Here is a 16,085-nt window from a genome sequence, read left to right on the forward strand (position 1 = left end):
CAAGAATGCTAACATCAAACCACTTTCGTAATGCTCTTATGAAGGCTAGGGTCATTACTAGGGTTACAAAGGGACAGTATATTACAGAAAACCATGGGTTGGAACCTAAATTATTTTCCAATGGCCATTTAGAAGCAGAATCCATATTTATTTTTGTTCTGAAACTATTAGAACCAAAACAAAGTAAAGGTTCATATAGTTCCTTTTTGTTCCTTTATTCTTCCTGTGAAGTCAACATTGTTTTTACATTTAGTTCATTAATTTAATTATCGCCAATAGAGCAGCTTGTTGTGGAATGGGTCAAATATTTGTTTACATGTTTAATTGGTCAGATAAGTGCAGGCATGAGATACGACTGAAATTTCATGGGTGGGTCGAGAGCAAGAGAGGGGTGGACATGGAGACGACTGAAATATCATGGGTGGGTCGAGAGCAAGAGAGGGGTGGACATGGAGACGACTGAAATTTCATGGGTGGGTCGAGAGCAAGAGAGGGGTGGACATGGAGGAAGCTTGGCTTGAAGCGCTGAACATCATGACATGATGTGAATTGGAATGTGTTTATAGGCTATTACTAGCATTATAACTTAACTGAATTACAGAACTATACAGTATAATAGACATTAGGAATATTTTTCTAACTTAAAAATAACATTTTTAAATGATTCTCAAGACTTGAAAATAACGATTCTGTTCCAGAACACTAGAGATCACTTTCGTTCCAGGTTCTTTTTCCGTTCCTCAGAAAATTTGGAACTTATTCGGTTTATGGGTTTTGTACCCTGAACCAGTTCCAACCCCAGCTGGAAACTTTTGAAGTTTACCAGTAAATTACCAGAATTTGGTAACTTTCAAGGTTTTATTTTCTAAGATGACATTTATTTGTCATGTTTAAAAAATATATATGATTTTTTTTGTCGGGTGGCTCTCTGGAATGGTTTTAGCCATTTAGCAATTTTAGGAAGCTGGCTTTCGCTAGCCCAGATAGGTTCCCAATCTCCAAACCACATTGCTAGCTACCAAGAAGCCATTTCAGGCAATCAATCAAGTTCGAGTAACTAGCTTGTCTAACTATCTTAGCTGGCATGCCTGCTGGCAAGGTTGGTCGACTTTAGAAAAGCAAGCCATAACTAGATGAATAGAAGCATATTGTTTATTAAAAATAATAACCATCAGTCAGGAGGATACAGACAGCTCAAGAGTTATGCTTAGATATGCAGAAAACTTTTTACATAGAATTAAGCATATTGATTATGACTCAGGAAAAAGCTGTTTAAGGGGTTTGAAAAATTATCTAACTTACAGACAGGGGGCATAATTTGTGGTGCATGATGCCCATGTAAGTCAATATGTCATTGTTGTAAATGTTTTGGCGACAAACTGGTGGCAGTTGTGAAAAAAGTAAATAACTGGGAAAGTTGCAGAGTTAATTGAAAATAATGAAAAATATGGGGGGGTGCCTATTGGGGAACCCTGATGTACAGTACAGTATATCATATGTACAATATACAGTATAACATCTGAATGTGCTAGTTCATACCAGGTGTCTGAATTCTGCTGCCAAGCTTCCATTGGACTCCTCCATGTTCATAACCTTAGTGTTGGTTCCCAAGATGTTGAATTTCCGGACCCTGGAAATGACGTAAAATCAGAGGAAATGTAATGACTACTAACTAGGCTTCTTCAGGTTTAAGTAGGATAACAGAGACCAAAACATTTCCTACCCTCTCACTGTGCTCTTCTCAGTGACGTTCCTAAAGAAATACAATACATCAGTGACTGAAACTTTGACTCTTGCCATTGATAAAATATAACAATGTAACACAATTGATTAACTATAACATCAAGCAGTTCCCAAAGACATATGTGTACACATGTGTGTATGTATATGGCTATGGTACGTACTTCACATTCACTTACTTGTCAAACACAGCTTTGACTTTGAGCTGGTAGTTGAACTCCTGGAGCTTCACCAGGAGTCTGGGGATATTATCGGGTGCAAGAGCATTATGATACCAATGAAGTAAATCACAATGCAAGCCAAATGACAACCAGGAACTAAAGTGGATGGAAGTGTGTAGTGTTAAAGGTGTGGGTCTTAATTGAGGAGTTACAGCATGGATTGCTAAACAACCCTACTCTGGGTTTGCAGGCTTCTTCTAGCTACTAGTCAACAGAGTATTGCACATTGTGTTTGGAGTGTGTAGCACTGGCGCAATCACCTGATTTTGACAGTGAACTGCACCCCAGTCTTCAACACCATGGGTCTTTGAGGGTGAGTGGGCATACAGGGCTGTCTCTCCACCACGATAGAACTAAAAGACAGACGCCACAAAAACATCAAACATCCGGTAATGACACTCCACTAAAGCCTAGAGCAGGGATCATCAACTTCAGCTCAATTGATTTCTTGAGTGGACAGTCGGGGGGGTCCCGTAACATAATTACAAATCATTTGTACACTGCTAATTGACAGCAAGAAGCCCAAAGGGATATAATATTTGACCAAAAGTATAATGTGGAAGGACCACCAGAGGGCAGGCTGCTCCCACGGACAGTAGCCCAGCCCGGCATGTGAGTCAAGGTGGTCAGAGGCAATTAAGCACAGCTGATGGTACTAATGAGCTATTCTCTCTATTGTAGGGGAAAGAGGAGGGAACCCGCAGAGAGGGGGGAAAGAAAAGAGTGTTTGATTCTACAGAGGAGAGGACGTACCTTTTGAAAAGGTGAAGAATGGTCACCACCTGAAGGGAGCTCTCCACGGAAGGATCGTGAAGGCTGTGACACACCCGTGATTTATGTTAGAATTTAAAGATACTCACCTTGTGTTTCTTATTCTTGTGAAGAAGAAGATGTGTGTTTCCTTGGGATATCATCATTGATTGTGTTGGAGTGTTTGAGAAGTTACCAGTTACCAGCCCCAGTTACCAGCCCTTTCAAGCTTAACATCCTTATCATTTATCGCCCTCCAGGTTCCCTCGGAGAGTTCATCAATGAGATTGATGCCTTGATAAGCTCCTTTCCTGAGGACGGCTCACCTCTCACAGTTCTGGGCGACTTTAACCTCCCCACGTCTACCTTTGACTCATTCCTCTCTGCCTCCTTCTTTCCACTCCTCTCCTCTTTTGACCTCACCCTCTCACCTCCCCCCCTACTCACAAGGCAGGCAATACGCTCGACCTCATCTTTACTAGATGCTGTTCTTCCACTAACCTCATTGCAACTCCCCTCCAAGTCTCCGACCACTACCTTGTATCCTTTTCCCTCTCGCTCTCATCCAACACCTCCCACACTGCCCCTACTCGGATGGTATCGCGCCGTCCCAACCTTCGCTCTCTCTCCCCCGCTACTCTCTCCTCTTCCATCCTATCATCTCTTCCCTCCGCTCAAACCTTCTCCAACCTATCTCCTGATTCTGCCTCCTCAACCCTCCTCTCCTCCCTCTCTGCATCCTTTGACTCTCTATGTCCCCTATCCTCCAGGCCGGCTCGGTCCTCCCCTCCCGCTCCGTGGCTCGATGACTCATTGCGAGCTCACAGAACAGGGCTCCGGGCAGCCGAGCGGAAATGGAGGAAAACTCGCCTCCCTGCGGACCTGGCATACTTTCACTCCCTCCTCTCTACATTTTCCTCCTCTGTCTCTGCTGCTAAAGCCACTTTCTACCACGCTAAATTCCAAGCATCTGCCTCTAACCCTAGGAAGCTCTTTGCCACCTTCTCCTCCCTCCTGAATCCTCCCCCCCCTCCTCCCTCTCTGCAGACGACTTCGTCAACCATTTTGAAAAGAAGGTCGACGACATCCGATCCTCGTTTGCTAAGTCAAACGACACCGCTGGTTCTGCTCACACTGCCCTACCCTGTGCTCTGACCTCTTTCTCCCCTCTCTCTCCAGATGAAATCTTGCGTCTTGTGACGGCCGGCCGCCCAACAACCTGCCCGCTTGACCCTATCCCCTCCCCTCTTCTCCAGACCATTTCCGGAGACCTTCTCCCTTACCTCACCTCACTCATCAACTCATCCCTGACCGCTGGCTACGTCCCTTCCGTCTTCAAGAGAGCAACAGTTGCACCCCTTCTGAAAAAACCTACACTCGATCCCTCCGATGTCAACAATTACAGACCAGTATCCCTTCTTTCTTTTCTCTCCAAAACTCTTGAACGTGCCGTCCTTGGCCAGCTCTCCCGCTATCTCTCTCTGAATGACCTTCTTGATCCAAATCAGTCAGGTTTCAAGACTAGTCATTCAACTGAGACTGCTCTCCTCTGTATCACGGAGGCGCTCCGCACTGCTAAAGCTAACTCTCTCTCCTCTGCTCTCATCCTTCTAGATCTATCGGCTGCCTTCGATACTGTGAACCATCAGATCCTCCTCTCCACCCTCTCCGAGTTGGGCATCTCCGGCGCGGCCCACGCTTGGATTGCGTCCTACCTGACAGGTCGCTCCTACCAGGTGGCGTGGCGAGAATCTGTCTCCTCACCACGCGCTCTCACCACTGGTGTCCCCCAGGGCTCTGTTCTAGGCCCTCTCCTATTCTCGCTATACACCAAGTCACTTGGTTCTGTCATAACCTCACATGGTCTCTCCTATCATTGCTATGCAGACGACACACAACTAATCTTCTCCTTTCCCCCTTCTGATGACCAGGTGGCGAATCGCATCTCTGCATGTCTGGCAGACATATCAGTGTGGATGACGGATCACCACCTCAAGCTGAACCTCGGCAAGACGGAGCTGCTCTTCCTCCCGGGGAAGGACTGCCCGTTCCATGATCTCGCCATCACGGTTGACAACTCCATTGTGTCCTCCTCCCAGAGCGCTAAGAACCTTGGTGTGATCCTGGACAACACCCTGTCATTCTCAACCAACATCAAGGCGGTGGCCCGTTCCTGTAGGTTCATGCTCTACAACATCCGCAGAGTACGACCCTGCCTCACACAGGAAGCGGCGCAGGTCCTAATCCAGGCACTTGTCATCTCCCGTCTGGATTACTGCAACTCGCTGTTGGCTGGGCTCCCTGCCTGTGCCATTAAACCCCTACAACTCATCCAGAACGCCGCAGCCCGTCTGGTGTTCAACCTTCCCAAGTTCTCTCACGTCACCCCGCTCCTCCGTTCTCTCCACTGGCTTCCAGTTGAAGCTCGCATCCGCTACAAGACCATGGTGCTTGCCTACGGAGCTGTGAGGGGAACGGCACCTCAGTACCTCCAGGCTCTGATCAGGCCCTACACCCAAACAAGGGCACTGCGTTCATCCACCTCTGGCCTGCTCGCCTCCCTACCACTGAGGAAGTACAGCTCCCGCTCAGCCCAGTCAAAACTGTTCGCTGCTCTGGCCCCCCCAATGGTGGAACAAACTCCCTCACGACGCCAGGACAGCGGAGTCAATCACCACTTTCCGGAGACACCTGAAACCCCACCTCTTTAAGGAATACCTAGGATAGGATAAGTATTCCCTCTCACCCCCCCCCCCTTTAAGATTTAGATGCACTATTGTAAAGTGACTGTTCCACTGGATGTCATAAGGTGAATGCACCAATTTGTAAGTAGCTCTGGATAAGAGCGTCTGCTAAATGACTTAAATATAAATGTAAATGTAAATGTAAAAATGACCTCAATAGAGAACTTTGTACAATTAATAAAACCTGCTCCTGACTCATTTATTCCACTTTGTTTATTCCGCTTTACAGCAACCTCCAAGTACTTGGTCCGCTCATTGGTGGAGATTGCGGGCACTAGGAGGACGAGTGACACAAGGATAAGTGAGAAAAACTCAAATCTACCTGTAGACACAGGGTAACCATTCAAGAAGGATGGATAACACTCTACTACAACAGTTGATCACAGCCCAGCAGGCAACCATAGAACTCATGCAACAACAGCTGAGCCGGCGAGAAGAACCGAGAGTAAAGCCAAGAGCGGCTGCTCACACCATCTTACCTCGCCTCTCAAAGGAGGATGATATTGAGGCTTTCATCATGACGTTCGAAGGATGGCCACCTTGGAAGAGTGCCCCCCCACAGAATGAGTAAGTGCGTTAACTCCCCTTTTGACTGGGATAGTCCAGGAAGTCTACTATGACCTGGACCCCCGTGAAGCTGCTGTCTATGGGCGACTAAAAAATTTGATTCTGTCCCGGTACCAGCTGACCGCCCGAGATAGAGCCGTAAAGTTCCATCAATGGACCTATATGGCCGTCCAACGAAACAGTGGCTGGAGCCCGGGAAGGGAGTAGGACATGTCGTAGAGACGCTCATAGTGGACAAGATTTTGAGGAAATTACCCAGGGTCATTGCTGCCCGTCCCCACGCATCCCGGTCCGAGAGGGCAGGATCACCTCTGTTGGTTAGCAGAAATGGCCCCAGAGATTCCGGTTCGAATAGAAGGACAAGATGTGGTAGCCATTCTCGACTCGGGAAGTATGGTTACGTCAGTGGGGGAGCAGATGGTGACCTCCGCAACACTGCTACCAGACGAAGTAGCCGTGTCCTGTGTCCATGGAGGCACCCACTATTACCCCACTGTGAGTCTGTCCATTCTCAACCCGAAAGGAAGGTGTACAGTCAGGGCGGGGAAAGTACCCCAGCTGATTGTGCCATTATTGATCGGGAGAGACTGTCCTCTATATAAGGAGCTTCGGCAGATGACGTTACGCACTGGACAAAGGGGATCAGGTCCCACTATCACACGCCAAGAGCCGGGCCACCGTAGGGGGGCTGGAAAGCAGAGGGAAAAAAAGACCAAGTCCGAGCCCGAGGTAGTAGCCCTACAAGGAAACAAAGCCTCAGCCTCTGAAGCAACCTCCGTTGAAGACACCTGCGAAGGGTTATACACTACGGAGGAAGGAAGGAGCCACCAGAGGCTAAGGGCTATATTTGAAGCCCCATCAGAGGAGGGAACATGGAAGGGATTCTCCTCGGGCACCCCAGACGGGGATGGCGAACAACCTCCACACCCCTCTGTCGAGGTCGACCTGCCCCAAGAATTAAAGGGACAGTTCGGTACCTCTCAGCATAGAGCCCCAGACCTACGGGATGCCATGTGGACGGGAGGAATGTCGACGGTTCAGGTGAGCCCTCTCTTCCCTACTGTGCAATCAGGCGGGGCCTCTTGTATTGGGTTGTGCAACGAAGGGGTGAAAAACAGGAATTACTAATGATGCCTAGACCATACAGGGATACTGTCCTACAATTAGCCCATTCCCACGTCCTAGGAGGACACCTGGCACGGGACAAAACGATCGACAGAATCATGCAGAGGTTCCATTGGAACCATGTCACCTGAGATGTAGCCAGGTATTGTAGGACGTGTGATCAATGTCAGCGTACGGCCCCACAACCACACCTGTGTAATCCTTTGATTCCTCTCCCCATTATAGAGACTCCCTTCGAACGCATAGCTATGGACCTTGTGGGACCTTCTTTTATTTTTATTTTTTTATTTCACCTTTATTTAACCAGGTAGGCTAGTTGAGAACAAGTTCTCATTTGCAACTGCGACCTGGCCAAGATAAAGCATAGCAGTGTGAACAGACAACACAGAGTTACACATGGAGTAAACAATTAACAAGTCAATAACACAGTAGAAAAAAAGGGGAGTCTATATACAATGTGTGCAAAAGGCCTGAGGAGGTAAGGGAATAATTACAATATTGCAGAGTGATAAATGATCAGATGATCATGTACAGGTAGAGATATTGGTGTGCAAAAGAGCAGAAAAGTAAATAAATAAAAACTGTGGAGATGTGGTAGGTGAAAATGGGTGGGCTATTTACCAATAGATTATGTACAGCTGCAGCGATCGGTTAGCTGCTCAGATAGCTGATGTTTGAAGTTGGTGAGGGAGATAAAAGTCTTCAACTTCAGCGATTTTTGCAATTCGTTCCAGTCACAGGCAGCAGAGTACTGGAACGAAAGGCGGTCGAATGAGGTGTTGGCTTTAGGGATGATCAGTGAGATACACCTGCTGGAGCGCGTGCTACGGATGGGTGTTGCCATCGTGACCAGTGAACTGAGATAAGGCGGAGCTTTACCTAGCACGGCCTTGTAGATGACCTGGAGCCAGTGGGTCTGGCGACGAATATGTAGCGAGGGCCAGCCGACTAGAGCATACAAGTCGCAGTGGTGGGTTGTATAAGGTGCTTTAGTGACAAAACGGATGGCACTGTGATAAACTGCATCCAGTTTGCTGAGTAGAGTGTTGGAAGCGATTTTGTAGATGACATCGCCGAAGTCGAGGATCGGTAGGATAGTCAGTTTTACTAGGGTAAGCTTGGCAGCGTGAGTGGAGGAGGCTTTGTTGCGGAATAGAAAGCCGACTCTTGATTTGATTTTCGATTGGAGATGTTTGATATGGGTCTGGAAGGAGAGTTTGCAGTCTAGCCAGACACCTAGGTACTAGGTGTCCACATATTCAAGGTCGGAACCATCCAGTGTGGTGATGCAAGTCGGGCATGCGGGTGCAGGCAGCGATTGGTTGAAAAGCATGCATTTGGTTTTACTAGCGTTTAAGAGCAGTTTGAGGCCACGGAAGGAGTGTTGTATGGCATTGAAGCTCCTTTGGAGGTTAGATAGCACAGTGTCCAATGACGGGCCGAAAGTATATAGAATGGTGTCGTCTGCGTAGAGGTGGATCAGGGAATCGCCCGCAGCAAGACCAACATCATTGATATATACAAAGAAAAGAGTTGGCCCGAGAATTGAACCCTGTGGCACCCCCATAGAGACTGCCAGAGGACCGGACAGCAGGCCCTCCCATTTGACACACTGAACTCTGTCTGCAAAGTAATTGGTGAACCAGGCAAGGCAGTCATCCGAAAAACCGAGGCTACTGAGTCTGCCGATAAGAATCTGGTGATTGACAGAGTCGAAAGCCTTGGCAAGGTCGATGAAGACGGCTGCACAGTACTGTCTTTTATCGATGGCGGTTATGATGTCGTTTAGTACCCTGAGTGTGGCTGAGGTGCACCCGTGACCGGCTCGGAAACCAGATTGCATAACGGAGAAGGTACGGTGGGATTCGAGATGGTCAGTGACCTGTTTGTTGACTTGGCTTTCGAAGACCTTAGATAGGCAGGGCAGAATGGATATAGGTCTGTAACAGTTTGGGTCCAGGGTGTCTCCCCCTTTGAAGAGGGGGATGACTGCAGCAGCTTTCCAATCCTTGGGGATCTCGGACGATATGAAAGAGAGTTTGAACAGGCTGGTAATAGGGGTTGCGACAATGGCGGCAGATAGTTTCAGAAATAGAGGGTCCAGATTGTCAAGCCCAGCTGATTTATACGGGTCCAGGTTTTGCAGCTCTTTCAGAACATCTGTTATCTGGATTTGGGTAAAGGAGAACCTGGAGAGGCTTGGGCGAGGAGCTGCGGGGAGGCCGGAGCTGTTGGCCAAGGTAGGAGTGGCCAGGCGGAAGTCATGGCCAGCCGTTGAGAAATGCTTGTTGAAGTTTTCGATAATCATGGATTTGTCGGTGGTGACCGTGTTCCCTAGCCTCAGTGCAGTGGTCAGCTGGGAGGAGGTGCTCTTGTTCTCCATGGACTTCACAGTGTCCCAGAACTTTTTGGAGTTGGAGCTACAGGATGCAAACTTCTGCCTGAAGAAGCTGGCCTTAGCTTTCCTGACTGACTGCGTGTATTGGTTCCTGACTTCCCTGAACAGTTGCATATCGCGGGGACTGTTCGATGCTATTGCAGTCCGCCACAGGATGGTTTTGTGCTGGTCGAGGGCAGTCAGGTCTGGAGTGAACCAAGGGCTGTATCTGTTCTTAGTTCTGCATTTTTTGAACGGAGCATGCTTATCTAAAATGGTGAGGAAGTTACTCTTAAAGAATGACCAGGCATCCTCAACTGACGGGATGAGGTCAATGTCCTTCCAGGATACCCGGGCCAGGTCGATTAGAAAGGCCTGGTCACAGAAGTGTTTTAGGGAACGTTTGACAGTGATGAGGGGTGGTCGTTTGACTGCGGCACCGCAGCGGATACAGGCAATGAGGCAGTGGTCGCTGAGATCCTGGTTGAAGACAGCAGAGGTGTATTTGGAGGGCCAGTTGGTCAGGATGACGTCTATGAGGGTGCCCTTGCTTACAGAGTTAGGGTTGTACCTGGTGGGTTCCTTGATGATTTGAGTGAGATTGAGGGCATCTAGCTTAGATTGTAGGACTGCCGGGGTGTTAAGCACATCCCAGTATAGGTCACCTAACAGAACAAACTCTGAAGCTAGATGGGGGGGCAATCAATTCACAAATGGTGTCCAGGGCACAGCTGGGAGCTGAGGGGGGTCGGTAGCAGGCGGCAACAGTGAGAGACTTATTTCTGGAGAGAGTAATTTTCAGAATTAGTAGTTCGAACTGTTTGGGTATGGACCTGGAAAGTATGACATTACTTTGCAGGCTATCTCTGCAGTAGACTGCAACTCCTCCCCCTTTTGCAGTTCTATCTTGACGGAAGATGTTATAGTTGGGTATGGAAATCTCAGAATTTTTGGTGGTCTTCCTGAGCCAGGATTCAGACACGGCAAGGACATCAGGGTTAGCAGAGTGTGCTAAAGCAGTGAGTAAAACAAACTTAGGGAGGAGGCTTCTGATGTTGACATGCATGAAACCAAGGCTTTTTTTGATCACAGAAGTCAACAAATGAGGGTGCCTGGGGACATGCAGGGCCTGGGTTTACCTCCACATCACCCGCAGAACAGAGAAGGAGTAGTATGAGAGTGCGGCTAAAGGGTATCAAAACTGGTCGCCTAGAGCATCGGGGGCAGAGAATAAGAGGAGCAGGTTTCTGGGCATGGTAGAATATATTCAGGGCATAATGCGCAGACAGGGGTATGGTGGGGTGCGGGTACGGCGGAGGTAAGCCCAGGCACTGGGTGATGATGAGAGAGGTTTTATCTCTGGACATGCTGGTTGTAATGGGTGAGGTCACCGCATGGGAGGTGGGACAAAGGAGGTATCAGGGGTATGAGGAGTGGGACTAGGGGCTCCACTGTGAACTAAAACAATGATAACTAACCTGAGCAACAGTATACAAGGCATATTGACATTTGAGAGAGACATACAGCGAGGCATACAGTAATCACAGGTGTTGAATTGGGAAAGCTAGCTAAAACAGTGGGTGAGACAACAGCTAATCAGCTAGCATAACAACAGCAGGTAAAATGGCATTGACTAGGCAATGGGGCCGACAGATAAATCAAACAAGCAGAATGGAGTACTGTGATTAATGGACAGTCCAGCGTGCATCAGCTATGTAGCCAAGTGATCAGAGTCCAGGGGCAGCGGTGGATGAGGCAGGGGGGCTGGACTGGCGGGTGTTATCCAGGTTAAAAATAAAAAATAAAAATAAAAACTAACAGTGACTAAGTAGCTTGTAGCTAGTTAGCTGATTCGCTTCTGGAGGTTCTTGAGTGTGTTCTAAAAATTAAAAATAATAGCGATTCCGTATCACATTGGGTGAGGCGGGTTTCCGGAAGGTATAAACAAATTTTAAAAATCGGGAAGAGATAGAAAGTACATATGGGCCACTGCGATGCAGACGGTTAGCAGGCCTGTGCTAACAAGCAGGCCGGGGTAAACAAGGTAGTAGTTAGCGGACCTAGGCTAAACAAGCTAGCAGTTAGCATGCCGAATTAGCAAGCAAGGAGATAGCAAGGGCTAGAGAGTTAGCCTTTGGAGAACGTCACGATGGGGTGAGTCTGTTTATTCCTCTTCATGCAGTGACATCGGTAGACCGGTCGTGGATCCGGGTATAGAAGCCCAGGAGTATGCTAGGAACACAGGAGCTCTGGCCGGGCTAGCTTCAAGCTACGTGGGTGGAAACGCTAGCCAGGAGTAAACAACCAGGGTTGCGGTTTAGCTCGATAGCTAGTTGTGAAGATCCAGCTGAAAAAATGTTCAGTTTGCGGAGGGAATCCGGGGATAAAAAATAAATAGGTCTGTTATGCTCTGGTTAGCGTCGCGTTGTTCGAACTGGCGAGAGCTTTCCGAGCTAAAGGTTAGCTGATGACCGGTTAGCTGAAGACCGCTAGCATAGCTGGTGGTTAGCTGGCTAACTTCAGTTGAGGGGTTTCGGTTCTGAAGTAAATATAAATACTTTAGGAAAAGTAGCTACATTGGGTGAGGCGGATTGCAGGAGAGTATTTGGAAGCTTAGGTTTAGCAAAATGTTTTTAAAGATATGTGAAGAAAAATATCTAAAACGAAAAAGAGACGTTATTTACAGATATTTACAGAGAGACGATACGACAGGACGACTTACTGCTACGCCATCTTGGATTCTCTAGGATAGGGGGCAGCATTTGGAATTTTGGATGAAAAGCGTGCCCAAATGAAACTGCCTGCTACTCATGCCCAGAAGCTAAGCTATGCATATTATTAGTAGATTTGGATAGAAAACACTCTGATGTTTCTAAAACGTTTTGAATCATGTCTGTGACTATAACAGAACTTATTTAGCAGGCAAAACCCCGAGGACAAAGATTCAGATTTTTTTTTTGAGGTCACTCTCTTTTCAATGGGTTTTAATTGGGAATCCAGATTTCTAAGGGACCTTCTTACAGTTCCTATCGCTTCCACTGGATGTCAACAATCTTTAGAAGTTGTTTGAGGTTTTTCCTTTGATAAATGAAGAAGTAGCCATGTTCAGAATGAGGCAAGTGTACTCTTTGTTAGAGGCGCATGATCTGAAAGCATGCTACACATTGTTTTCCTCCTGTATTGAACGCTGATCATCCCGTCTTCAATTTTATCGATTATTTATGTTAAAAAATACCTAAAGTTGTATTACAAAAGTAGTTTGAAATGTTTGGACAAAGCTTACAGGTAACTTTTGTAGTCATTTTGTTTTTCTGGATCAAACGCGCCAAATAAATGGACATTTTGGATATATATCGACGGAATTAATCTAACAAAAGGACCATTTGTGATGTTTATGGGACATATTGGAGTTCCAACAGAAGAAGCTCGTCAAAGGTAAGGCATGAATTATATCTTTATTTCTGCATTTTGTGTTACGCCTGGAGGGTTGAAATATGATGGTCTGTGTTTGTTTGCTTGGGTGCTATCCTCAGATAATAGCATTGTTTGCTTTCGCTGTAAAGCATTTTTAAAAATCTGACACGTTGGCTGGATTCACAACAAGTGTAGCTTTAATTTGGTATATTGAATGTGTGACTTCATGAAAGTTGAATTTTTAAAGTAATTTATTTGAATTTGGCGCTCTGCATTTTCACTGGATGTTGGCCAGTTGGGACTTCTACCGTCCCACATATCCCAGAGAGGTTAAAAGCATGTTGAGAAGAGTGGTGTCCGGAGATGGGAAAAACTGGGGCATGCCTGCCCCACTTAATGTTTATCCTGTGAGAAGTACCCCAGGCGTCCACTGGGTTATCCCCTTGGAATTGCTCTACGGCAGGTATGTGGAGGGATCCTTGACTTAGCCATGTTATCCTGATGAGGGACCGCCTGTCCACAGTCTGGCCCTACGAGGAAATGGAAAGGGTCTCACCAGTCAATTACCTCATCAAGCAACCAGACAGGAAGAAGGTCCAACTCTATCATATCAACCTGCTGAAGAAGTACCATGGAAGAGAGGAGGGAGTGGCTTTGATGGCTGTGGAGGACAAGGAACAAGAGGAGGCCCTGCTACAGGTGCGCAGTGGTCGAACTCTCCTGCCGGAGCAGTCGAGACAACTAGACAAAGTGATTATGCAATTTGGCAGGGTATTCTCGCCCTTAGATGTCCTGTTTCATCATATCCACACTCAACCCGGCAAGAAGGTGCATACCCGTCCTTACAGGATTCCTGAGGCCTGCCAAGTCATCGCAAAGAACGAGTTAAGGGAGATGCTGAGGATGAGGGTGAACGAGCCATCTACGAGTGAGTGGTCCATAGTTCTGGTCCACAAACGTGACGGTAATATGAGGCTCTGCAAGAACTTTAGGGGTGAAAACGTCATCTCTACATTTGACGCGTATCCCATGCCCCACGTGGATGAACTCCTGGAGCACTTAGGAAAGGCCAAGTTCATCACCACCCTGGATTTGACGAAGGGATATTGGCAAGTGCCGGTGGCTCTGGAGGACCGTCCAAAGACTGCCTTCGTCACACCGGAAGGGCTTTTTCAGTATGTGAGGATGCCCTTTGGACTGCATGGGGCTTTAGAAACTTTCCAACGGCTCATGGATGCCATTCTACGCCCCCATCAAGAGTACGCAGCGGCGTACATAGACGATGTGGTTATCCACAGCGAGGACTGGGATAGCCACCTCTTGCGACTATGGCCGGTGCTCGTGAGCCGGGAGGCTACAGGGCTGACAACCAATCCAAAAAATGCTGCCTGGATCTCTCCAACGTGGAATACCTGGGATACACCGTTGGGAACGGAAAAATACATCAACAGGCAGAAAAGACCAGGGCTATTCAGGACTGGCCCGGCCCCAGTCAAAGCGGGACGTCTGAGCCTTCTTGGGGACAACAGGATATTATCATCGTTTCATCCCTGGGTATGCAACCATTGCCAACTCCCTCACAAACCTCATCAAAACAAAACGTGCCAAACCGTGTAGCGTGGAAGGACAAGACCGAAGACGCCTCCCAGTTGCTAAAAGAGCCTGTGCTCTGACCCCGTCCCGCAGGCTCCTGACTTCTCCCAAGAGCTCATTGTGCAGGTAGATGCCTCAGATACGGGGCTCGGAGACGTCCTAGCTCAGGGTGAAGGCGAAGCGGAGAGGCCTATTCTCTTTATAAGTAGGAAGCTCAGTGATCGGGAACAGAGATATGCTACCACAGAGAAAGAGGCCTTAGCCATTAAGTGGGCCCTCGATTATCTCCGGTACTATCTACCGGACATAGGTAGTACTGGTACTACCTCGTTACTGACCATGCTCCCCACATGTGGATGGCCGGTAAGAGAAACAATAACAACAGAATAGCTAAATAGTTTCTTGCTTTACAACCATTCTCGTTCCATGTCATCTACAGGGCTGGATCGAGGAACGGGATGGTGGATGCACTGTCCCGATTTGACCAAGACGGCACGTCTGGCGCCCGGCTCTCCGGTCCGGTCCTAAGGGGGAGGTATGTGGAAGGACCACCAGGGAGCAGGCTGCTCCCACAGTCAGTAGCCCAGCCCAGTATGTGAGTCGAGATGGTCAGAGGCAATTAAGCACATGAGCTATTCTAATGAGCTATTCTCTTTCCCCTACAAGAGTGAGGAGGGAACTGGAAAAGAGGGGAGAAAGAAGAGTATTTGCTTCAACAGAGGAGAGGACGTACCTTTCCGAAGGGAGAAGAAGGGGACACTCCACCTCTTGGGAATGGTCACCACGGATCCGGACAACCGCTTGAAGGGAGCTCTCCACGGGAGGATCATGAAGGCGGTGACATACCCGTGATTTATGTTATAGTTTAAAGATACTCACCTTGTGTTCCTTGTTCTTGTGAAGATGAAGATTCAATTAAGAAAACCTGCTCCTGACTCATTTGTTCCACCTTGACTTTTTAGAGCAACCTCTAAGTACTTGGTCCGCTCACAATAATAATTTCAAACCTTGCTTACATTTGTATATGATCACGTGTCTCTCTATTATGTGTGGGAATACTTGGGAACAGATGAACAAAATAAAAATCAGTTGGAGCTGATTTCATGGTGTTTTTACAGTCTTCTGTATGTCCAACAATGACAATTTTTATTATTTTTAAACGGAATAATAATACTTTTTTGCTTAGAAAACTTGCAGGAGCAAAACAAAACACCTGCAGGCTGCCAGTTGGGGAACAGAGGCGAGACATTAACACTGGGAGCTGACTCAAGTCTTCAGGTCTCAGGCAAAGTTACCTACCATTCAGTGAGTGAATACATGTTTAGCATGTGTATGTGATCCCTACAGGAAACATAGACACATAGTGGGTGTCATAGAGCGGGTCTCACTTGACAATGAGGTACTTGAATAGGGCGAGAGCGCGTTCCTCCAGAGCGCTTTTGCCCTGAGTGACGGGGTCATTCTCGTACGTGTACTTCTGTTCTAGCTCCTGGAGCATCTTCAGCTACTGACGCACCTGCTGTAAACCCTCTGCCACAGCAGTGAACCGACAAA

General features: G+C 47.6%; 1 pseudogene across 1 annotated transcript in view; it reads right to left on the reverse strand.

Annotated features, from left to right (window-relative positions):
- Window positions 1-16,085, reverse strand: part of LOC124041934 — a 46,025-nt pseudogene that overhangs the window by 6,607 nt on the left and 23,333 nt on the right. The window contains exons 9-13 of the transcript XR_006840009.1: window positions 15,920-16,079; window positions 2,222-2,314; window positions 1,920-1,979; window positions 1,724-1,753; window positions 1,540-1,630 (exon numbers count right to left, since the gene is read on the reverse strand). The product of XR_006840009.1 is annotated as a signal transducer and activator of transcription 1-alpha/beta-like (transcript). The remainder of the gene's footprint in view (window positions 1-1,539; window positions 1,631-1,723; window positions 1,754-1,919; window positions 1,980-2,221; window positions 2,315-15,919; window positions 16,080-16,085) is intronic.

This window comes from Oncorhynchus gorbuscha, linkage group LG01, assembly GCF_021184085.1.
Source record: "Oncorhynchus gorbuscha isolate QuinsamMale2020 ecotype Even-year linkage group LG01, OgorEven_v1.0, whole genome shotgun sequence".
Lineage (NCBI taxonomy): Eukaryota > Metazoa > Chordata > Actinopteri > Salmoniformes > Salmonidae > Oncorhynchus > Oncorhynchus gorbuscha.